The 26281-nt window shown below is 39.1% G+C and overlaps 1 protein-coding gene across 7 annotated transcripts in view; it reads left to right on the top strand.

Annotated features, from left to right (window-relative positions):
- Positions 1–818: 818 nt before the first annotated feature.
- The window catches only part of PPFIBP1 (PPFIB scaffold protein 1), a 205792-nt gene continuing 180329 nt past the window's right edge, over positions 819–26281 (top strand). For all 7 annotated transcript variants that reach the window (XM_020977165.2, XM_020977167.2, XM_020977163.2 and 4 more), the window contains exon 1: positions 819–1034. The gene's annotated coding sequence lies outside the window, so the exon portion shown is untranslated. The remainder of the gene's footprint in view (positions 1035–26281) is intronic.

Below are 26281 nucleotides of genomic sequence, written 5' to 3'. Positions count from 1 at the left end.
ATTGGTTTCTCCATAAGCCATAGTCAAGCACCTCAATTGATTCTCCAGAAATTCAATTACCTTCATATGAGTTGTTCATTGGAGTTGATAGATACTCCCTCAGTAGTGCATTAAAATGACAATCTTAAAAATAGTCCTTAAAGAGGTAAAACACTGCCATTATTCTCCATGCCTGGGAGTTGTGATTTTTTTGTGTTTGTTTTTGTTTTTACTGCTAAAAGGCAAAGGCAGCCACATGCTTGTTCAGTCAGACATCACTAGACTAGAGCATGTCGCTGATTGTTTGTTCCAAGGAACCCACTCAAGATTGTGATGAGGTGTTTTTTTCTGTTGTGTTTTGTTTCTACTTCTCTGGGGAAAATCCAAATGTCTGAGGGTATTAGGTGGAGAAGTGATCTGCAATTGTCTTAGTTTGCATGGCAGTTAAAGCTAACCCTTTTCTACATCCCTAAAGATCAGGACACTTTCCCATTGCACAGAAGCAATTGTTGCTTGAAAGTGGGACTTGGGTGGTTTAATTTTATTTCAGTTCTGGGCGCTAGGAAACACCACCAAATGAAGTTCAAAACTTTCAGACAGGGGTCTTTCCCTCCCTTATAGATGGCAGGAAAACCAACTTTTTTTTTTCTATCAACACCCACAACTTCCAGCAGAACTCTCCTTCAGCTTGGAATGTACAAAATGAGTTGACTCTCTGAGTGACTTTTCACGGGCCCAATCAGCTGGGGTTTAGGAACGGCCAGCTCCACCCCACTCCCTGCCTCTCTTTGGCTAGTCCCCACAGGCGGGGAGGAGAGAAGGAGGCAGTGGGAGGAGGGAGGTACCTGGAACAGGGAGTGATGTCAGCTCCCAGCTCACTGCCTTCCCGGATTCCTGACATGGTGCGAGAGGGAGAGCGGGTGGGAAAGCCCTGGAAGGAGAAGCAAAAGGATTAATGTTTTGCAAACCTGGAGAGGACCAGAGTGCTGAGCTTATGAACCCCCAGGGGAAGTGAACTGGAACTTCTGCAGCGGTGCTGGTGATTTTACACCCAGGTAAACTTGTTTTGTGGCACTTCGGGAGCAGGGAGGGAAGTAGCATGGTGTGTGTATAACGTGTGTTCAGCTGCTGGTCTCTGCAGCTGCCGCTCCTCCTCTTGCAGGGCTTGGTTTCCTTCTCCAATTCCCTCCCTGTTTTTCAACAGGAACATTCACTTTGGGGAGTGGGGGAGCGCGTGAGAAGGGTGTAGTTTAACCACTGGCCTTCGCTTTGGTTTTCTACGTGGAAAATTCCTGAAGGTTTGAAAATGCAAGGTCTGCCCTTTCTGTCCTCTCCCTCTTCGCCCCTCATCTTCCTAGCTCCCAGCCCTCCCACCCACAGATCATCCACACCCCATTCTGGGAACATGTTAGGAAGGGGAGGAAAATAATTTTATTGAGAGCGAAAGAAAGAGGTGCCTCTAAGTCTTTTCTCAGTCATTTAGAAATTAGACTTTTCAAGCAAGAAGTTTCTTTGTTGTTTTATTTTTTCCCCCTTTTCGCTATTTCCACGATGCATAGCGTATAATACCAGGCAGGATATGAGAAATTCGGTTTAGGCGGTTGAATCATATCCCTCTTGGGGACATCATCAGCTAGTACATACTGTGCTTAAATACTTTATTGGAAGGCACCTTTCTAAAACCTGGTGAGCAATTCTATCTTTACTTCATCCTTCTTATTTTTAAAAGCAGGGTAACTTTCTGTTGCCAAGTTAAATTAGGAGGGTTTTGCAGAATCAGTGTTTGTTTGCTATCCCTTAAGAAACTATTGACTTTTGGGCTTATTTCTGTAGTATAGTACCTCCCTAATGAAGAGCTAATTGGAAGGGTACGCTCAAACTATGTGATTATTGGGAACAAGATTTTCAAAAATGTAGGACCAGAACAAATGTCTCGTTTGAATAGCACTATATCTAGATCAATGTTAGCTTAGTAGGAAACCAATCAAATGTAGAGGGGGAAAATATCTTTTTGGAAGCAGAGAAATAGAAAAGATTTGTTTTTGTGGACTCTCCTCATTATCCAAGAAGCTGTGATTTGCAGTCTGTCAGATGTTTCAACCCAGAGACTGAATCAGTCATCAGCAGCCAGCATTTTGAGGTTTTTCTTTAAAGCAATAAAATAAAATGAAAACGTATGGAATGACGATCAAGAGTGATTTCTTTTTGCATTGGGCATTGCTCCTCAGAGCATAGCACCATGACCCCTTGCTAGCTAGTAGAAAATTGTTACTGGTTTCTTTGTGAGTAAAGCTGGTTCTGAGATTTGGGCATGAGTATCTCCTGTATCAAAGAGAACCAGTAGATGGGGAAAGAAAGCAATCTAGATTTTGTGCCATGTAATCTCTGGTTAATAAGAACTGAGGCAGAGAATGCTTATGAACTGTATTAAAAGAATCCTTCATCTTTCTGGTTGAGTGACTGACTTCAGAATAAGAAAGTATGGGATTTTATTTAGTTGGTTGGCCTGTAGAAGAATTGAATTCAATTGTCTGTTGTATTTCTACCACCTAGAGCAATTTAGCTGTCCAAGATGATTAAGATCAAGGTTATGTTAAAAGATATACCCTTCTAGAAGGATCAGAATAGTTTCATTTTGAGGCAGCAGAAGTGGATGCCTCTGAAATACGAGACAGTTTAGTTTGCGTTTGCATTTTGATACAAGAAATGGAAGTAATAGATGGTCCTGAAATTAAAAATTGAACTTCCCCATTGCATTTCCAGTGTCATTCTTTCTTCTTTTAGAGAAAATGAAGTGATGGAGAATTCTTCTGGAAGGTCACACGTGCATTGAAACCATGACTGACATTTTTGTACCATGTAAAATGTAACCCTACATTCCTCATCCCCAGAATGCACAAAACAATCAGTCATGTTGGACTTCTTCCAATTTATGTGAGAACATAAGCTGTCTTTCAATAAGTTGTTTTGATGCATCCAAACCAGATTTATGCCTCCTGTTAAAGCTCCTGGCTTAGGGCACTGCACCTCCCCAAACAGGTGTTGCTTTTAATATTAATTCACACTTCCATCTCCTGACTCAGAGAGCATTTTTACTGGCTATCTCCCATGCCTAAGATGCTCTCCTCATCTCTACCTCCTGGCTTCCTTCTTGTCTCAGCTAAAGTCCCACCTTCTGCAAGAAGTCTTTTATGGTCCTCCTTAATCTTAGTGTCTTTCTTCTGAGATTACTTCCAATTTATCCTACATATATGTTTGTACCTAGTTGTTTGCATGTTGTCTTACCTGTTAGACTGTGAGCATCTTGAGAGCAGAGGCTGTTTTTTGCCTTTCTTTCTATCCCCAGTGTTTAGTAATGCTTAGCATATAGTAGGCACCTAATAAAGGCTAACCAGGCAGAGGCAGTTAGGTGGTACAGTGAGTGGATAGAGTCCCAGGATCAGGAAGACATGAGTTCAATTCCTGTTTTAGCCACTTACTAGCTGTGTGACCCTAGGAAAGTCACTTAATCTCTGCTTGTCTCAGTTTCCTCATTTGTAAAATGGGGATAATAATAGCACCTACCTCCTGGATTGTTTTATGGATCAAATGAGATAACAATTGTAGGGCTCTTAGCACAGTGCCTGGAACATTAGCAAATGCTATATAAATGTTAGCTATTTATTTTTATTTAGCTGGCTGACTAGCTAATAAGGGGTTAATCTGGGGAGCCAGATCTCTTGAACTGGACTCCGTGGAGCTACATATGCATGCCCTGGCTCTGTGGAGAGAGACATGTGCTGAAGGATTTGTGCTTTGGGATGATGCTGAAATCCTTTATTGGTCCCCATAGTTCCCATTATTGGGGTTGTGCCAAAGAAGATTGGTGACTGAAACAGGAAGAGCCACCCACTCAGAAATCTTAAAAAGAAATGCCAGTGTCTTTACCTCTTTCTCTCTTCCCCTTTTTTGAGTGTGTGGTTTGGCACTCTTAACAGATTTTCCCAAGATACCACTTTACTCAGAGGCTACTGCCATGGACTCACACAAGTTAGATTCAGTCCAGGGGGATCCTGACCCCAAAGGAGGAGAGCAGTCTTTTTTTCTGGTGTTCTCTATCTCATCTTTACAGAAGGAAGACGTGAGGACTGATGAGGCATGGCTGTATCATTTCAAGCACAAGTCCTTAGGTGTTGAGCCAGAGCACCATGTTTCTGTCCATGGAGCTAGAACTTACATGCCCGGTTTCATGGGGGGTCAGGAGTGCTCTCCTAATCACCTCTTATTATACTAATAGCTTATTAATTTTATAGACAATGGTTGGTCTCTCTGCCTCAAGACTCTCCCCACTCCAATCCATCTCCTCAGCCAAAGTGATCTTGAAGCACAAGCATCTGACTGTGTCGCTCCCTGACTCAGTAAACATCAGTGATTTCCTATTACCTCCTGGAGCAAATAGCAAATCATCTTCTTGGCTTTTAAAGCCCTTTCACGACCTGGCCTCTTCCTGCCTTTCTATTTGATTCCCCTTCATGCTCTCAGCCATCCAGGGACACTGGCCTCCTTGCTTGTTCTTCATTCACAGCAGTCTCCTGACAATTCCCCCTTCACTGCTTGTCTTTTGATTTTGGCCACAGTCATCTCCATCTCCTGACTATTACCTTTCCATTGGCTCTCCCTCATTCCTGCAGTCTCCTGGCTTCTGTGGCATTCTTCAAAACTCAACTTAAACCCCATCTTCTGAAAAAGGCCTTTTCCAATTCCCCTCTATTACTTTCCTCTGAGATTACTTCCAATTTATCCTGTATATATTTCATTTACACACCATTGTTGGCTTGTTTTCTCTTCCATTATGATGTGAGATGCTTGAGGGCACTTCCTGTTTTACCTGTCTTTGTAACCCCAGTGCCTGGCTTAATGAATGCTTATGGACTGACTAAAGCCTTGTATGTAGTAGTTATTTAATAAATATTTTTTGAATTTAATTAGTTTGAATAGTCTATCTTTCTGTATATCTGCATGTAGCAAATACTGTATAAAAAGAGGGCAAGATGTTATATGTTGTATGGTGCTTTTAAGAGATGAAACAGGAATCCGTGATCTATGAGCCTGTCAAGGAGCTCCAGAATGGAGTGACTTTGAAGTAGATGGAAAGGGGATAATCCCAGTAATTGTTTTTGGATTGTATCTAAAGGAGCCACATTATATCATTATGAAAATAAGTATTAAATATGTTGAAGTAATAGTTTAAAATATAGTGATATATTTAGATAAATGTAGATAAAACATAGTGGGATAGTGGTATGTAGCATTTGGAGTCAGAGGGCCTACGTTCCAATACTGGCTCTGCTACTTTCTAGCTGGGTGACTTTGAGTGAGTAACTTAACCTCTCTGGGCCTTAGTTTCCATATGTGCAAAATGAGGTGGAGAAATAAGAGGAGATAGTTAACCCAAAAAAGGGAAGTCTTAAGAGGAGCCAACCAGCCATCTTCAAGCATTTGAAGGGCTTTTGGGTGGAAGAGGCCTTCTTAGGCCCAGAGGGCAGAACTAGGAGCTATGGGTGAGCATTAATCAACATTTAGTAAACACTTTTATGCCAGGTATTGAGCTAAGCTCAGGGGATACAAAAGGGCCATAGACAGTCTTTGCCCCCAAGGAGTTTACAATCTAATGGAGGAGACTACATACAAACCAATATATAAGAAGCAAACTAAATACAGGATAAATAGGAGATAATTAACCAAGGGAAGGCACTGGAATTAAGAGGGGTTGGGGAAATCTTTCCACAGGAAGATAGAATTTTAGTTGGGTCTCTAAGGGAGGGCAGTACTCTGAGGGGGGGGAGGGAGAGGATTCCAGGCAAGGGACATAGTCAGAAAATTCCCTGAGCCAGCTGATGAAGTGTCTTGCAAGGTGAGTCTTCAAGCAGAGGCCAAAGATGATTTTGATCAATGAATTAACAAACATGTATTAAACAAGCAGCTCGGTGGGCACAGAGCAGCAGGCCTGGAGTCCAGAAGACTCATCAACCTGAGTTCAAATCTGGCTTCAGACGCTTAAAAGCACTGTGATCCTGGGCAAATCACTTAACCCTGTTTACGTGTGTTTCCTCATCTGTAAAATGAGCTGGAGAAGGAAATGGCAAACTACTTCAGTATTTTTGCCAAGAAAAGCCCAAATGGTGTCACGAAGAGTCGGACATGGCTGCACAACAACATTAAACATTTGCCGTAGGTCAGGCCCTGTGAAGGTTATGGTGATATAAATTAAAAAAAAAAAAGAAATAGTGCCTGTCCTCAGGAAGCTCAGATTGTGCTGGGGGATATAACCTGTTCATAGATAACTAAATAAGGGGTTTATACCCAGACAAATGTACAATGATTTGAAATGGTCACGGGAACATTTGGGATAATCAGAAAAAGCCTCTTGAAAGACATGTGGAACAGAGAAAGGAGAACATTGCATTCCAGGAATAGGGGACAGACAAGGCATGGAAAAAGGGGAAGGAATGCCTTGTACTTCTTGCATTAGGCCAGTTCAGCTGGAGTACAGAGCATGATAGAAAAAATGAAATAAAAATGAACTATCTCACTGATGTCACTATTTGCAGTCTCAAAACTGAAAGATTTCATGCAGTAGGTCCCTGGGCTTTATTTTTTTGGTTACCTATTTTATGTTCAACTGCATGAATTTTAAAGCAAGAGCCCTTGAGTCACTTAATTAAATAACAATAGTTTACATTCTTCATGATTGCCCTAAGAGATAATAGTTATTGCTGTCTAAGCCTTTCAGTTGTATCCTCCTCTTTGTGATCTCTTTTTGGGGTTTTCTTGGGAAAGATCCTGGAGTGGTTTGCCATTTCCTTCTCCAGATCATTTTACTGATGAGGAAACTGAAGCAAACAAGGTTAAGTAGCTTTCCTGGGCTTACGCAGCTAGTGAAGTGTCTGAGGCTGGATTTGAACTCAGGAAGGATGAGTCTTTGTGGCTGCATGCCCAGAACTGTATCTACAGTGACACCTAACTTCCCAGAGATAAGAGCAGAAGTAGTATTATCTACATTTTATGAATGAGTCTGAGAGAAATGATTTCTCTAATGTCACACATAGCAGCTAGGTGGCACAGTGATGCAGAGAGTACTGGACCTGCAGTCAGGCAGACCTGAGTTCAGATCCTGCCTTAGATTCTTATTGTCTGTGTGACTTTGGGCGAGCCATTTAACCTTTGTCTCAGTTTCCTCAGCTGTAAAATGGGGATAACAATGACATCTACTTCCTGGGGTGGTTGTGAGGATCAAATGCAATACTATTTGTAAAGTGCCTTGCAAATATTATTGTTAGTGTTATTATTTGTTAGTAAGTGGCAGTGATGAGGTTTAGGGGTTCAAAGGTGCTGGGACCCCACTATCACAATACACGGATCCTGCCCAAAAGAACTCGACCCAAACCTTCTTTCAGCCAAAGACAAGATTTATTAAATATCGGTCACATTGGACAGACTCGTAAGGAATCTAAACATTAGTGAGCTGGTGGCTAGATTATAAGAACCTGAGCCTGTGGCTAGACTATAAGAATCTGAGCAGTGGCTTGATTTTAGGAATCTGAGCACCTTAATGGAGCCAAGATGTACTTTATATACACAAAGACTGTGGGAGGGATCTAGGAGTAGCCAAGTGGTTTGGGGTGACTGGAGGAGGGGTCTTAAGGAAGATCTGAATAGGAGTAGCCAGTAAGCTGGGGTGAACAGGACTCCTGGGACCGGCACTGTGGAGCCTAGCTAGGATTAAGTGTGGGAAATGGCCAGGGGCCATAGGGAGGGCTAGGCTAGGTTAAGGGGAACAGAATTGGGAGATTGGGTGTAGCTCACAAAGAAAGGCCAGTTGATGGGATTATAGCCTCAGGCAAACAGCAGAGATTTGGCCGTGTGGGGAAGCACAGGGTTTTTCTGGGGTTGAGATCCCAACCCATCAGTAGGACTAGAATTTGAACCCAGGGTTTCTGCTTCCGAGAGGGTTATTCTTTTCAACCATGTAACTTGGATGAAAGTAGGTATATTTTTAAAATATACACCATGTACAAATATTGTAGAGGATGCTATGGAAGACACAAAGTGTTCCTCAGTCAACTGTCCAAGCCTATATTTAATCAGATACATGGCTACATATGCTTTCTGTTCAGAAGCAAAGCTGATTTGAACCAAATTTATTATCTCAATTTAGTTGCAGACTATAATCATAACAAGAAGAGCTGTTGTCCCTACCGTATTGGAAACGGGAGAAAGTTAGATAAAGATATAACACTGAAGCGAAACCTCACTCATGTCCTACTTCACAAGTTAGAGAAACTAAATGACAGAACTATATCTACTGAATTCCTGTGTCTTAACCACAGAATCCTGAAGGTATTTGGAAAGGAAAATCTTAAAGTAATGACATAAATATATATATACAATAACATAAAGATGAAAGCACATGCTGAAGGTTTTTGTATTTCCAAATGTTCTGTCTCAAAATCATATTGTTCCTAAAACAAGAAGTATTTTGAGTTGGGGAATCAGTGGTGAATATATTTTAGGGAGCCATGATTTTTGTGTTCTGTCCTCTGACTGAACAGCTGGAGCTGGTACAGTTAGCAGGGCTGTGTGTTGTTTTGGGAATTGAGTGGAACAAAGTGTCTGTTGTCATATCAGCTTTTTATTTTTGCTCAAGTTTGGCTGGTTCCATTAATAAATCAGTCATCACACTGGAATAGAAACTGCTTGTTGGGGAACTGATAGTAGGCTCTGGGTGTATACAGTCCCGCACATTGGTAGTGCTTTATGTCGTTTGTTTCTTGATGTTCGGTGTGCTTAAAAAATTCTGGTAAAAGCTCAGTGAGTTGTATTTTTTTAAATTAAATTTAGATTTTCAACTTTAAAAATCTATTTTCTTTCCTCCCCATCTCCCCAACCAAGGGGGAAAAAAAGCAAAAACAAAAAACCCGTTTAAGAAATACACATAGTTAAAATAATTTCCTTCATTGGTCATGTTCAAAAAATGTCTCATTTATGTCCCGAGTCTATCACCTCTCTGTCCGAAGGTGAGTAGCAGGCTTCATCACTGGACTTCTGGAATTACGATTTCCTGACTTCCAGTCCCAGCTAAAATCCTCTCTTCTTCAGGAAGCTTTTCCCGTCCCTTCTGAATTCTAATGTCTTCCCTCAGTGATTTCCCATTTATCTTCTATATAGTTTGTTTGTACATATTTGTTTGCTTATTGTCTCCCCTATTGGGTTGTGAGCTCCTTCAGGCTATCTCGTCTTTTGCTTTTTTGTATCTCTTGCACTTAGCACAATGCCTGGCACATGTAAGTGCTTCATACACGTTTATTAACTAACTGTTTGGTCATTGCATTCAAAGTTGTTTGTCTTTATTGTCATCATATACATTGTTCTCCTGGTCATTTGTTTCATCATTTCAGTAGGATTGTAATTCTTGTCGGAGGATAATGATGATGATGATGATGATGATACCACCACTGAGTTAAGTATTTATCAAACAGAACCCAGCAAAAATATTATCCCACAAAATACCACCCCCTTTTCCATGTTCTCTGTGAAATTCATCTATTAATTGACATTTAATTTTGAGCAAGATACTAAGGTCTAGAACTGACCATGGCATTCCCATGCCCAAAAGCCTTTGGTGGTTTCGTATTGCATCTGGAATTAAAATACAAACTCCTCAGCTTGGCAATTACAGTTCTTCACAAACTGGCTTGAACCTATCTTTCTAGCCTTATTTCTTGTCATTCTCTGTCTTACACATGTCCTAGCTGTGTCTAGGGTGCTAGCTGTTCCTGAATTCAATATTCCATGGGCTACTTACCTTCATGCATTCTCTTGGAGTGTCCACATAATCACAAAATCATAGAATTTCAATTGGAAGGGAATTCAGTAGCCATCTATTTTTTTCCAACCTCTTCATGGAAGGATTCCACACTAACATACCTGACAACCATGGGATCAGAACTCTCCACGGAGAGGAATCCACCACCTTTCAATGCTGGCCATTCCGTTTTTGCCGTGGAACCTAAATTTGCCTTTTAGCAACTTCCTGCTTCTGCCCTTTTGGCCCACATGGAATAAATCTAATGTAGCTTCCGTGTGACAGCCCTTCAGATGCTTGAAGAGAGCTATCCTGTTTCGCCTGAGTCTGCTCTTCTCCGAGGTAGTTCTCTTTTGCTTGCCTGGTTCCTGATCTTCATCGGATGTAGACTCAAAGCCTTTTACTACTCTAGTTAGCAGCATCTAGATAGTTTAGCTTATCAATGCCCTTTTAAAACCATAATTCTCAGAATCGAATATAATACTTCAGATGACGCCTGATAAATAGTTGAAAGTGGCCTTGTTCCTTTTTTTTTTTTTTTTGAAAGGCAATTGTGACTTGCACAGTGAGTGCCAAGTGTCTGAGGCTACATTTCAACTCAGGTCCTCCTGACTCCAGGGCTGGTTCTCTATTCACTATGCTGCCTGGCTGCCCCCCCCCCCCTTGTTCCTGACAGCTTTGTTTCTTTAATGCAGTCCAAGATCACATTAGCTTCTTTGCCTGCCACACCAAACCACTGACTCATATTGAGCTGGCACTCTACTGAAACCCTTGTATTGTTTTCAGCTAAACTGCAGTCCAACCATCACTTTTCTACCTTCAACTTGATTTTTTGAACCCAAACTGTATGACTTTACATTTATCCTTATTGAATTGCATCTTATTACATTCAGACCATTGCTCTAATCTGTCAGGATCTTTTGGAAAACGCACCCTGACGCTCAATGTTAGTTTACTTCCCATCGGTGTATAAACTGCAAATTGGATGAGCTTGACATCTATGGCTTTGTCCAAGTCATTGATGAAAATGTTTAACAGCAGAAGACGAAGCGCAGATCCTTTCTGAAGACTTCCTGCTCCACTGACACTGAGCCATGAACCACTCTACCTTGAATCTTGTCATCCATTTCTGAAACAGAATATATTCTAACATAGTAGATAATGATAATAGGTCTCTCAGTTAGGAGACTTGACTTGAAGTCTCACCTCTGAAATGTATTGTCTGTATGACTATGAGCAAATCACTTTACCCCTCTCTGTGCTCTAGGCGGCTCTTTGGAATTGCAAGTGGCACAAAGGGTGCTAATCTGCTGTAATAAAGGGCCCAGTTTTCTCACCCAGGAATCCCCTCTCCTAATGAAATCCTAGTTCCAGTATCTATTCTCTTTCTAAATCTATCTACACAGTTATATCAAGAGCTGTGCTAAAATCTAGGCAAACTATGCAAAGCATTTCCCACATCTGCAAGTTCAGTAATGCTATCAGCAAAGAAAATGAGATCAGTCCAACATGATGTGTTCTTGATTGTGCTAGATTTTGTTCTGGTTTTTGTTATTGTAAAACTTAACAACAATATTAATGAAACCAAATGAAAATAAGCAAAACTAAACACCAATATAACCATGGGGTCAGAACTGTTTCTGCGAAAACATTCTTTAATAATGATAAACTTATGTCTTCTACTTTGTCATTTTTGCATACATACACAGATAACATAGATATACCTAGTCACAAGTGATATTTATGCTGCTTTTCTCATTCTGCTGTATTTACTTTTCATCATCCAGGCCATCTTCCCATGTTTATATCCTCTTTGTCATTTTTGATGGCATGTTATGATGGTATGCCATAATTTTTTCCAACCGTTACCCAACTATCAGACATGTATTAGGTTGTTTTTCACAGTTGATAATAATGCAGTTACAGATATTTTGTACAGATAGTTCTTTTTCCTTTTAAATTATATCCTTAGAAAAGTTTCCCAGTAATGGGATCAGCAGGTGAAAGGGTATGATCAGTTTTCTAATTCTTATTACATATTGCCAAATTTGTCTCCCAAAAGATTACACCAATTTATGCCCCTTTGAAAAAGGTAATAGTGCGGGGCAGCTAGGCAGCGCAGTGGATAGAGCACTGGCCCTGGATTCAGGAGGATCTGACTTCAAATCTAGTCTCAGACACATAACACTAGCTGTGTGACCCTGGGCAAGTCACTTAACCCCATTGCCTAGCCAAAAAAAGACAAGGAAAGGAAAGAAAAAGGTAATAGTGGATTTTGACTTGCCAGCACTGTTTTGATCATTTTAAATTTATTTTTAAAAAAGATTTTCATTAATATCTTTTGTTAATTAATACATTTCCTTCTATATCCCTTGCCCTTGTCTCTCTCTGAGAAACATCCCTTTAACAAAGAAAAAAAGAGGAAATTTAAAAAATTGAACAAGTTTAACGTGGTATGCAGGTTTCTACATTCGTGGTCCCCCCACATCAGCAAAGGATCAGGGGGAGTGTTTTCTCATCTTTTCTTTGGGACTATATTTGGCCATTATCATTTTATAGCATTGTTTCAGTTGTTTTATGGTGGTTGTTTATTATATTTAACACTGTGTGCAGTCATTGTGTATATTGTTTTCCTGGTTCTGGTCACTTCCCTTTGCATCAGTTCATTAAAGTCTTTCCATGTTTCTCTGTCTTCATCATGTTTATAATATTTTATACCACAATAATATCCCATTATATTTATGTACCAAAATGTGTTTAGTCATTCCTCAATTGATGAGTACTTACTTAGTACTTCCAGTTCTTTGCCACCACAAAAAAGTCCTGCTATAAATATTTTTGCGTATATGAATCCTTTATTTTTGTCAGGGACCTTCTTGGGATATATGCCTGACAGCGATGGGTCAAGTGGACATTTTAGGGTTTTGTTTTTTTGCATAGTTCTAAATTGCTTTCCAGAATTGCCATTCTAGGTTGGAACACTTCACAATTCCGCTGATAATAAATGTCTGCCTATCTTTCTAAAACTTTTCAAATATTGATTATTCCCATCTTTTGTCATCATTACCAATTCATGGAGTATGAGATGAAACCTCAGAACTTTTGATTTGCATTTCTTTTCTCATTAGTGACTTAAGGCATTTTTTTATATGTTTGTTAATGGTTTGCTGTTCTTTTGAGAACTATTTGTCCATGTTGTTTGACCATTTAATTACATTGGAATTCCTATTACTTTTCTATATATCTTTTTTGTTTGTTTGTTTGTTTTTTGGTGAGGCAATTGGGGTTAAGTGACTTTCCCAGAATCACATAGCTAGTAACTATCAAGTGTCTGAGGCCTCATTTGAACTCAGGTCCTCTTGTCTGCAAGGTCAGAGCTCTATCCACCGTGCCACCTAGCTGCCCCTCTATATATCTTTGATTTTTAATTAAAAATTTTTTTTTTTAAATTTTTAAGCAGTTGGGGTTAAGTGACTTGCCCAGGGTCACACAGCTAGTGTCAAGTGCTTGGTCTGAGGCTGCATTTGAACTCAGGTCCTCTTAGCTTCAGGGCCGGTGCTTTATCCACTGTGCTACCTAGCTGCCCCTCTATGTGGCTTTGATATTGAGCCTTTATCAGAGATATTTTGATACAAAATTTGTTTTGCCAACCCATTGTTTTACTTGTTATTCAAGAGGCATTAATTATTGTGTAAAAGCTTTTAATTTCATATATTTCAAAACTTTTCCTTTTATCGCTTGTAGGCTCTGTCCCTTGTTTGGTTAAGAATTCACCCCCTACTCATAACTATGAAAGATATATGGTCTGCATCTCTTGCAGATTTTTTTTTTGGCTAGGCAGTTGGGGTTAAGTGACTTTCCCAGGGTCATACAGCTAGTGAGTGTTATGTGTCTGAGGTTGGATTTGAACTCAGGACCTCCTGACTCCAGGGCCGGTGCTGTATCCACTGTACCACCTGGCTGCCCCTCTTGCAATTTTGTAATGGCACATTTAGGTCACTCATCCATTTTGAATTTATTGTGGAATAAGGTGTGAGATTTTGGTCTAAACCTAATTTGTGCCAGACTATTTTATTATTTTCCCCAAAATTCCTATCCTATCAGTTCTTTTCTAGATAGTATTTTTGAATTTATTGAACTTTGGATTATTATTGAGTTCATTTACCTCTGATTAGGGGCAGCTAGGTGATAGAGTGCACAGAGCAACAGCCCTAGAGTCAGGAGGACATGAGTTCAAATGTGGCCTCAGATACTTAACTTGCTGTTGTGACCCAGTTAACCCCGATTGCCTTTAAAGAAAAAAGAAGCCAACATTTACTTCTGATTATTTCCTTGTCTAGTCTATTCATTGATCTACTTTTTCTATTTTTTAACTAGTACCAAATAGTTTTGGTGGTTGATGTTTTGTATTATAGTTTGAGATTTGGAAGTGTTATTTTGCCTTCATTCCTACCATTTTTTCATTATTTCCTTTACTGGGTCTTTGCAATTATTATTTCCCTTTTTAGATTTTCACCTACCATCTCTTTAATAATCTACACATTCCTCAAAATCTTTTTCTTTCTTCAAGGTTCAGCTCCAGTGCCTCCTCCTTCCTAAAACCTACCTTCATTTTTTCTGATCGGTAGTGTCCTTGCTACTCAAATTACTTTCTATTTATAAATCCACATATATCTATGGGAAGATTTTATATATATATATATATATATATATATACATATATATATACACATATATATACACACACACACACAGACATATATATGTATATACATATATATGTATGTATGTATACATGTGTATATGTATATATGTGTAATGTACACATTCCCACATATAAAATCTTCATATATATGATCTGACAATCAACTATGATTAATTGCCAATTAATGAGAGAATAAATATGGCAATGGGAAGTTGGGCTATATTACAATGAGAGTCTTGGGGTATATGACTTGGATTACCCAAATCTTGGTCAAAGAGACCTATCAATTTCCATATCATCTGTTTAACAAAAGGGAGAATCAACATTTTTCCTGACCAGGCTGAGTAAACCCAAAGAGCAGGAATTCTGCCATTACCCCAAACTTAGAATTTCTTTTTACTGTCTTTGATTAGCTCTTAGCCTGGGTAAGTGTTTAAGCAAGATTTCCCACACTGGTTGATTTCTGACTGAGGATGTAGAAAAGGGGAAAACCTTTTGTTCTCATTCATTCATTAATTATTAATATGAGAAAGGAATGATCATTTCTCTCATGTATGTATACACATACGCATAATCTTTCTGTAGAACGTAAAGTTGTTTGGGGATTAGAACTCTTTGTATTTGTATACCCTTAATACTCAGACCAGGTATAATTTGCATAATTTTGGTCTGTCATGTAATTTTTCATCTTTGTAGGAAGCTAGTGTAGGAAGGAAACTATTCCTACCTATTAACAGATCTTGAGGGTCTCAAATGTTCCTCAACTTCTAGTCTTAGAGAGTTGCCTGTGGCGCTGGGAGGTTAAGTGATGTCCTTAGGGTCAAACCAGCAGCATGAATAAATGAAGGAATGACAACGTATTAATTAGGTACTATGTGCAAGGCGCTATTAAGCCCTAGGGATACAAATAGAAAAGCGAGACCTTCTCCCCTTTCTAAGAGCTCACATTCTAATGGAGGTGATAGCATGGAAGATTTCTTTTACAGGTCAGATGGAAAGGTCCCAGTGTCCATAGAATGTGGCTGCAAAGCGTATGGTAATTCATCATATTGAATGTCAGTTGCACTGATTAAAACTGTATTGTTTTCTAATGTTGAACCATTTGATACCTTCAAGGAGTTTGGTAGCAAGGATTAATGTTCTACTCCCAGGGCTTTTGAGTTGACCTACTCTTGGCTCTTGGTGGCAATTGGCCATCAGTTGGTATTGTTGGTGGTGAAGGTGGGCCCCTTTCTCCATAGTCATTTCTCCCCATCATTATGTCTGTGGGGTCTGGGCTGAAAGCAGGACTTATGATCTGGAAGACACCACTATTTCCAAAGTTTTTGGACTCGAGATCTTAGACTATCTCTGTTGTGGAATGTGGGGAGATAGGGATGGTGATAGTTTGACTTGTCTGGCATGTGCTACCTCAATATCTCTCCATCAAGGTGGGTTTCTGTTTCAGCAAGGTTGATTTATCTGCTTCACTGGTCACAATTGGTCACAGTTGGTGGATATGGCTGTCTCCTTGTCCGCAATGGTTGCTCCTGTCAGTGATGGTTGCTGGAAGCAGAGCTAGTCATCTGGTAACACTACTGTTCCCAGAGGTCTTGGATTCAGGGTTCTGGGCTATATCTCCATTGGGATTTGAGTCAAGGGTAGTGGTCGAAGAGGTGATTGGTGGTGGTGGATGGTGGTACTGGTTTAACTCGCTTGGTACAGGCTGCCTTCTGTCTCTCCCACAGGGTATTTTGCTTCTTTTCCTAGGCTGACTTGTCTTCGAGGTCTCTGTACCCCACATTGTTACTTACCAATAAATTTTTAGTGAGTTGATAACTGTCAGCCACTATTTGAGTCTCTTTAGAAAAACAGCTGACTTTATAAACAATAAGAAACTAGACAATGACGTTTCAAGAAAAGTGAACAAAGACCTTCCAGTGTTTTAAGATTTACATATTTAGGCAATGATCTGTGGTAATGTGCAGTGACATTTAGGGGAGGGGAAAGATTCTGTGTTAAAAGGGTAACATTTACCTTAATATAGAAGCCCTTAGTACTTTAAATCTTGAATTTGGCCACCGTGAAAGCCCAGGTGGGTGTGTATTTCTCTGAGCCTTAGTTATACATTTCCTCAGAGCCTGAGTGACTCACATTTTTGACATGCACATGCGTGTTTTCATTGGCAAGGATGATAACTGTAAAATGGCAAGATTATGTCTGCACATTCCGTGGATTTATCTATAGCTGCTCACTCAAAAATGTCTGTGATGTTGATGGCATTGTGTAAGTTCTAATCGAGACAAAGTTATCCCTTTCAGCAATTTCTTGCGTAAAAATATGAATCATGTAAAAGCCATCAAGAAAAAAAAGAGCAAATGCTATAATAAATATCAGGGGCAGGGGGCTGGTATCACTACTAATATAATATTTGGGCTATCAGTATTCCTTCCACAATATCACAACAACTATTTTACTCTATATAACATGCTTTGCCCAATTATATCTTAATGTACATATGAGATGTATGTTTATTATTCTGTGGGAAAAATTTTATTTTTAAACTTTTATTGAGAATAAGGTTAAAGTAAACGAAATTTAAAGCTTTATGGCAGGGATTCTTTTTTTTTAAATATTTATTATTTTCAGTTTTCAACATTCACTTCCATAAGATTTTGAGTTCTAAATTTTCTCCCCCTCCCCAAGATGGTATGCAATCTGATATGGGCTATACATATACATTCATATTAAACATATTTTCACATTAGTCATGTTGTAAAGAAGAATTAGAACTAATGGGAGGAACCACAAGAAAGAAGAAACAGCAACAGCAACAAAAGGGAGCAAATAGTATGCTTCCATCTGCATTCAGATCCATAGGTCGTTTTCTGGATGTAAATAGCATTTTCCATCATGAGTCTTTTGGAGTTGTCAAGAGTGAAGTGTATCAAAGTTAGTCATCTTACAATGTTGCTGGTACTGTGTACAATGTTCTGGTTCCGCTCACGTCTCACTCAGCATCAGTTCATGAAGTCTTTCTCGGTTTTTCTGAAGTCTGCCTGCTCATCATTTCTTATGGAGCAATAGTATTTCATTACATTTATATACCACAACTTGTTCAACCATTCCCAATTGATGGGCATCCCCTCAACTTCCAATGCTTGGCCACCACGGAAAGAATATAGCAGGGATTCTTAAGATGGGGTCCATTTTTTAAACTTGTTTTAAAAATATTTGATATAGGGGAAAGGATCAAGGCTCTGTGCTAAGTACATTACAAATATTAGCTTATTTGATTTTCACAACAACCCTAGGAAGTGTTATCATCCTAATTTTGCAGTTGAGAAAATTGAAGCAGACAGAGGTTAAATGACTTGCCTGGGGTCACCCAGCTAGTAAGTGTATAAATCTGGATTTGAACTCAGGTCTTCCTGATTCTAAATCAACCACAGTTTCTACTGTGCCACCTAGCTGCCTATCTATATTTTAATTTTTGTATTTAAAAACATTATTCTGGGACAGCTAGGTGATGCAGTGGATAGAGCTTTGGCCTTGGAGTCAGGAGAACCGGAGTTCAAATCTAGCCTTAGACACTTGACACTTAATAGCTGTGTGACCGTGAGTAAGTCACTTAACCCTTACTGCCTCACCAAAAAGCAAAAAACAAACAAACAAAAACCATTATTCTGAGAAGAGGTCCATCGGCTTTACCAAGACAGCCAAAAGAGTTCATTATACAAAAAAGCTGAGAACTACTTTATATGTCTGTTCTTTAAAATTGTAAGAACGAAGACATATGATAGCACATAAAATAATGCTCATGCAACTAGTGTCTTTTTCTAGAGATGTTTGTGATCGCTGCACAGTATAGATAACTACACATGGCATAAAAAAGCTTTTGTTTTATCTGAATGAAAACTGGAACATGCTCTGCTTTCTCTTATGCATGATAGGAGAATCAGACACTTCTGCACTTTATATCTACATTAGTAGGGAAAAGTGAGTATGTATGAGAGAAAGTAAAAAGTGAAAATTCAAGGGAAACACTTTTATTGAGCCTGTGAGTCTGCCAGTATGATCTGTGTGAAGTCACCTGGATCTCAGTGTTTTTCCTCTTTGCATCAGCTCCATGAAAGCTGTTGGAAATGCTTCCCTTCTCCCACATTAATGTGACTTTGCAAAATAAGAAATGGCCCAAATTTGGAATTAAGCTTCTTTAATCACTTTTCTCCTTGTAGTTGTCTTTTAAACCTTTACATCCCTTGTTCTCTCCCAGTCCTTAAGAACTTATAATCACATAATGAATAGTAACCCCATGCCCCCCACTTCCACAAAAATCCAGGGTTCCTTTTTTTTTTTAACTAGAATTAAAAATATCTCAAGAAAGAAAATACAGTTAGAAAATAAAGGTGGCCAGCTCAACCCTATTTATCTAGTTTGCAATTTCCACTAAAACTCAATATTCAGGTCTCTCCAGCTTATCTTTTCTGTTTTCTTTTGCACCATCTCCTCCAGGACTCTTCTATATCCCAATTTTGGTTTGAGAAAACGTGGCCATTTTCTACTAAAAGTGAATACAAGTTGCCTGTGTTTCACTTTGTCACGTAACTATTTCATATGTATATGGCTTGTCTCATCAGCTAAATTTGGAGGGCACGGGATATACTCTTATGACATGGTATCCCTTAGCACCTTAGCATAGTGCTTTGTGCATACTAGTTTTTAATAATGAAGTCCTTGGACATAACTCTTTTTGCTAGTACCAGCCCTGAGGCGCACCTTCTGAGGCCTCCCAAGACACAGTAACAGTGCCTGTGACCAGGTACCTAAAGGAATGACTTTGAACCTTCCAATCACCTACCTTTCTCAAATGACCTCCATTTTCCATAGATCAACTGCCTGGATTATTTTCTCAAAGATTAGAAAATTTCTATCCCTTTTTACTCTCCAGTGATACCGAATACCTGTGTTTCTACTTCTTCATTCCCATCCACCTCAGCCCTCTCCTTGCTCCGTCCAAATCTACCCTCTATTTCCACTGTACTCTCTTTAATATTATCTCAAATTAAACTACTTCTTCTCTTGCTCCCTCCACCTTCTGGCACTGGTTGAGACTAGGCTTCCTCCTAATGACTGCATCTTTGGTGAGGCTTTCTGGTTAATACCCCCTCAACTCACTGGTGAAAGCAAGACATTCAGAATATTCCTCATTCTTCATTGCCACTTCCCAGATTCTCCTCCATATTGCTTTCCCTCAGAAATCTTTCTTCTTTTAAAGTTCACATTATCCGTTTATTACTCAGTACAGAACCTGTTGGCCATTATCTGCTAACCGGCAGGGTATTCAGTTTCCTCCTCAATGAATTTTAGTGCCTAATCTTTATCTTCTATATACACATTGGTTGATGCTCTACCAGATACCTTCTGAATTCTCCAGTCTGTTAAACTCTAAAGTCCTTATCCTTCACTCCACCTCAATGATAGGTAGATGGTAGTAATTTGGAACAACCTTTCATATGATTGCTACTAGTTTTTAATTCTTTTAAGAATTGTTTATTCATATCGTTTGACCACTTATCCACTGTGGAATGGTTCTAGGACTTAGAGATTTATGTTAGTTTTCAGTATGTCTTGGATATCAGACATTGGGTTGTTTTCTAAAAATTCATCTACAGATTTGGGACTCAATGTTTTCTGCATCGAAACAGTATTATATTTATTAAAATTTTTATCCTGCACCTATCTGTGTAAGGCACTATGTTATCAGTGGTTGTTAGAGACTTGTGCTAATTCAATGAAGTCTGCTTAAGCTACTTAGTAGGTGTAGTTTAGATTAGATGGCTGCCCAAGTCTCTTCTGACCCTGAGATACTGGGAAGCCTTTCCTGATTTAGCTATCAGTGGTCACACCCTCATTTAAATTCCCAAGACATTTTTCTTAAACCTTGTTAATTTGTAACGTATATTTCTTAAACCTCCCAGTGTTAATTTATTTCTTTATGTGTATGTCTTCTCTCCCCAACTAGGCTTTAAGCCCTTTGAGGGCAGTCTCATCTTTGTACCACCACATAGTAGGAACTCAGTAAATGTTTGAAGATCCTGCCCGTTGCTAAGATACATAGCTTTTGGGATAAAAATGGCTACAGAGGATTAATATTATCTATCTAAGACACCTTGAGATGAGAGAGTTTATGCTTAAACTCTGGTGTCTCCTTATGTTTGGAGGTGACCTCAGTCCCTCAGAGGAATACAACAAATAATCTCTGGCTTACAACAACAGTAATAGCAGCTAACATTTCTATAGCACCTACCACGTGCCAACACTGTGTTAAGTGCCTCACAAATATTATCTTATTTGATCCTCACAACAATCCTAGGAGATAGGTGCTATTTTTATTTCTGGTTTACAGATAAGGAAACTAGCAGAAGTTTAGTGACTTTCCCAAGGATATACAGCTTGTAGGTGTCTGAGGCAGGATTTGAATTCGGGTCTTCCCAACTGCAGGCCTAAGCTATCCGTCAATAGGTCCCACCAAATTGAAAAGGCTTCAAGTAGAGGCTGAACAATAGACAGTACAAAGACTAGCCCAAATGAGTTTGGAAAAGCTCATTATTAGGTGATGACATTTTTTGGCCAAGGCCATCTAGGAAGACCTAATAAGATGCAGCATGGTTGTGATCTGCATTGGTGAAGGGGGTAGTGTTAGAGAAAAATCTTCGCTCCTTGAAATGTAGAAATATGTCAGATAATGACTGCCCAACTAGCTTTGCAGGAGAATGTTTGTGTTGCACTGTGTACTAACATGAGCTGGCACGAACTTATCAGTGCTGGAAAAACAATTCTTAATGTTTAGGGTGTTACTAGTGAACTTCCTGCTGGCTTAAGCAATTTGTTCTGTAGAGCTGTGTGTGTGTGTGTGTTTCCTCTGATAGACGTTTAAGAAGTGAATTTTCAATTTATGTCTCTGTAAAGGAGGGGCACCTAGAGTCCATTAATTCGTGTCTCGAATGGTGGTATGTCTTTGCAAGTCCTAGATGCATCGCCTTCCTGTTTTACAACTTGTTCCTTCCTTTCCCTGGGTTTGCTTTTAATGGTGTCCTTAGGTTTTCTTGGGATTTGTATTCAGCCTTGTAGACTTTTCACTGTCAAGCCTCTTTAACCTTCTTTTCCTTTAAAATACACTTGATCCTGCTTCTTTTCTCCATTAGGTAAGGGAGGTGCCTGTGCCCCGACCCAACCTTGCTTGAAAACAATAACCCAGAGCAATGCTGGTAGGCCAGGTGGATGGGGACGCCTATAAAAGAGGCTCCACCAGAGTGCTTTACCAAGAGCTTTTAGCTACTGAAACACTCCAATTATCCACCTGGCTTGTCAGTCAAGGGAAAAGTGGTACTGCTTGATGGTGCCGTCTTTGTGGTTGGCATGTCAAGCGGAAGAGTTGCTCCAGATCTCTGAATTGACATTAAAATAATGATAATAATAACAATAATAAAATAACTGGCTTCTGTATGAGATTTTATTTGCAAAAGTCCCTGACTTAAATGATCTCTTTTGATTCTCCATGTTTTTCTGGTCCAGTTCAGACCTGTGATTTCATCAATGTAGGGACTATCCCTAAGGTAACGCCTTCTACCTATGAAGATTGCCAGCTGTTTTGTACTTTGGAGTTGGAGTCTGCAGTCACACAGCTGGTTTTGTCAGAGGCAGGACTTAAACCCAGGTCTTCCTCACCCTGGGTCTTGGTTGTATATTTACTGTGCTATGCTGCTTCCACCTTTTACAGATCAGGAAACTGAGGCTGGGAGAGATTAAGTGACAAGTCCAGGGTAACTGGGTAAATGTTAAATAAATATAACAGCTCTCTTTTGTGTAACATATTGGGGAAATGAGGAGAATTTCCCTTTTATTTCAGCTACCTATGAAATTGCCTGGTAGTTTGCTTTTGCAAAACATTTCTGTGCTTTGCTTTGTTTTTTGCCAAGATAATTGGGTCCACTGTTCCACCACTCGCTGACTTTAGGAATTTCATGATAAACCTCTGCTACAATGCTGCCATTTCACACCAAATAAAATGATGTTTTCTTTGCAAAAGCATATGTGGTAAATAAAACATGATTAGGAAAGAAAATATATACATACTTTTTTTTACATAAACACATTTGTATATTTATATAATACTTATCAGTACTATTTGAAATACAAAACCAAGGTATTCTTGATGAAATTTTTTTCTTTAAAGTATACATACATATTTGATGTTTTTGTTATTACTTCACATAGTTGCTACATGTCTGTGCAATTAAAAAATTCAGGTAGTACAGCATACTGATTTCTGAAATGCTTCATGGAAAAAAGTGAGAAAATAATCTGCTAAGTCAATCTGCAAGATTATTAGTCAGATGAAAGACAGGTTAGTTTTGGCTAGCTTTTCTTGTATAACCACACAAGAAGTCTGCAAATATTGTTTGCTTTATTCTTGTTGCAACACTCCTCCACATGGGAGCTTTCATGCTTTTGAATATCTATAGTGTATCTATTTTGAGGTATTCCCTCAAAGCCAAGAGATGCTAAATATTTTCCAGATTAAAATCTTATGTCTATTGACTGCTGTTTATTTGTTGTGAGGGCTGAACAAACTCATGTATCTAAGAGCACCCTGTGACAAATAAAGGATTATTATTACTATTATACTAAATAAGTGACTAACGCATGTTTGGAACTACTTTCAAAAATTGATTTTCTAGGGACTCCTTTTTATACCTTCATTTGAAACCAAGATTTATGGTAGCTTTAATTTAAAAAAAAGTTTTAGAAAGCTTAAGTGGTAAATTAATTTTGTAGGTTTGGCTATAAATAGGAATTTCAGTACTGGCATGTTTGTTAGAAGTGAGGGAGAAGGACAGGGAAATCTGCCTTAGGACTTGTTATCTTCTTCACATGAGGCTCTGCAAAACACCTCAAACTCAACATACACAAAACAAAATTCATCTTTCCCCCCTAAATCTATCACTCCTCTTAACTCTTATACTTTTATTGAGTGTACCATCTTCCTTCTGGTGACTCAGGCTGAGAAGCTTGGAGATTCCTCTTTGACTCTCTTATTTCCTTCATCCTTCCCATCCATCGATTTTCAAGTCCTTTTGACTATGCTTTGGCAATCTCTCTCTCTTTCTTTCCTAGTTATGCTCATTACCTTTCTTTGCATGTACCATTGAAGAGACAAGATAGTATAATGGATAGAACATTGGACTTCTATTGAGGAAGATCTGGGTTGCCTTAAATACTTATTAGTTTTGTCACCCTGGCAAGTCGCTTAGCTTCTTTGTTTCCTCATTTGTAAAGTGAGCGTAGCTCATATATAATAATAGCTTTTGTATTTTTAAAACTTGTTGCCCGCAACCAGATTGTACACCGAACGGAGAGGCGTGAAATAACTTATGACATGGGCCAGGCGGAGTAGAATTACTGACTCAGTTTATTCATCTGAGGGCACAGAATATATAGGGAAGATCTAGCCTAACTTCAAAGAGTCCTCCCCGTGAGATACTCCCCAGAACATCTGCTGAGGATGTAACAATCATGAATTTCCTCCTTATCAGGGTTCCTAGATTGGGCTGTAGATTCCAAGGTTTTCCCCAGGCGCCTAGGTGCCACCTGCATAGAGGAGTAAATACGTAAATCTAAGGTTCAAAGAGAGAGAAGGGATGTCTCAGAGACCTCTTTATCAGGAAGGAATTTGGGGAACGTACCACTTAATCCCCTGAGCCCTTTGGGGTGAAAGCCTGAGCAGAGGTCAAACTCTGCCTTGGATCTTAAACCCTTATCAGACTCTTAAGATCGGCCCTAAACAAAAACTTAGTTGTTATTATTAACATAAGTATTATTGCTACTACTGTTGCTAATATTACTAATAACAATTTCCAGTTTCTTCTCTCATCGGGCATTTCTACCTATTTTCTAAAGCGCTGCTGTGGTCAAATCACCATTCAGAATTCTTCAATGGCTCCCCATTGCCTATTAAAAGAAGTATAAACTCCTAATCCTCACACATACAGAACCTTTTCAGATGTATGCTGTTTCTGATTTACTCTCCCTACTTTGTTCTTCTCTTATCCATCTGTATCTACCGGGCCTTTGTTCATGTCATGATGCGTCTTTCCTGGAACAGACTCCACCACTATTCCCACTCCCACTCCCCATTCTCTTCTTGTTGATATCTGAGTCTTCCTTGAAGGATTAAATCCTCTACAAACCTTTCTTTTGACCTGTACACTCCTCCCTCCTACTTCATATTTCTTATAAGAACTCTATCCTCCCTTTCTTGTTTAATTATACAGGCTAGGGGAAGCTAAGTGATGCAGTACATAGAACACTGGCCCTGGAGTTGGGAGGACCTGAGTTCAAATCTGCCCTCAGACACTTACTAGCTGTGTGACCCTGGACAAGTCACTTAATCCTAATTGCCTCCAAAAAAAAAAAAAAGGAAATGAAAAAAATGTATAATTGTACGGTCTGCTCCCTTGTACCACAATTATTTGTATACATTTCCAGCTCTAAATTTATGATCCTGTGATCTTGTCTTTCTCCACTATTAAATTGTAAATTCCTCACAGACATAATCTTTGTCATATTTATCTTTTATATTCTAGCAACTAGCACTGCATCCAGGGTCTTCATATGGTAGTCACTTAATGTTTATTGAATTGCATTTGCGTAATTCATATTTTGTGTAAAATAAAAGCAAGTGACAATAGTTGGATGGAGTTGGCCACCTTGAACCCATTAAACAGCTGGCTTTCACTTATCTTTTACCTTCTAAAATTTTGAATAAAAAATACTTCTGGCCTAGCCTAATGGCCTCATGGAAATTCCAATAATAGTAAATCAAATGTAGATTTATTTAACTCTTGGTCAAAGGAGGAACCTTTTGGCAGGTGGTAGAGCAAGTGCAGTAAAATAACATTATTGTCACTTCACTTAGAAAATTGGTTCACAGGGTGCAAAGGATTAAAAAAATCTGCTAGTTCTTGAGATTATTACCCAGTAGGGCAGCATCACTACAGCTAAATAGTGGTGGGCTCCAGCTTTTTAAAACACAGCCCAGAGAGTAGAATAGAAGTAAGTTTTATGAAGCATTTTTAATGCTACTGGCTGGGTTATGCAGTAATTACCTCTTATTAGCACTATTACCACAAGCTGTAATTCACCCACCTGAGGTAGAGTGCAATACATCCAGCTTACTGAAATCCAGACAAAACATATCTATGCATTCCTTAGATCTACCTACCTTACTACCCTGTCAAAAAAAAAATAAGGTTAGCGTGATATGATTTGTTATTGGTAAGAATGTGTTGCCTCAACTCATCATTGCTTTTCTTTTTAAGTCTCATAAATCATTCCTTTAATAATGACTCATAAAACTTTTTTCAGGAATCGAAGTCAAGCTCACCAAACCAGGTATGAACAGCCTACCTTTTTCCCTTTTTTGAAAATGGAGACGTTTATTGTCTCTGGGTTTTTGTGTACTTCTCTTGTTTGCCACAGTTTTTCCAAAAGTCATTGATACTAGCTCATTAATTACCTCTACATATTCTTTCAGGATCTTGGGCTACAGTTCATTTGAGCCACTGTGGACACCGAGGTGTTCTCTTTTCCAGGCTTCGTTTGGTTAACCAATACCCTTTTTTTCTTCTATACTTTGGCTAAAGAAATTTACCTTGCTTGAGAAAACCAGAGCAAAATGGGAGTTGAACAGCTTAGCTTTTTTTTTTTAG

The sequence above is a fragment of the Phascolarctos cinereus genome, unplaced genomic scaffold, assembly GCF_003287225.1.
Source record: "Phascolarctos cinereus isolate Bilbo 61053 unplaced genomic scaffold, phaCin_HiC Scaffold_1;HRSCAF=81, whole genome shotgun sequence".
Taxonomy (NCBI): Eukaryota; Metazoa; Chordata; class Mammalia; order Diprotodontia; family Phascolarctidae; genus Phascolarctos; species Phascolarctos cinereus.
The sequence above is the reverse complement of the archived record's forward strand: the minus strand, read 5'-3'. Positions and strand labels throughout refer to the sequence as shown.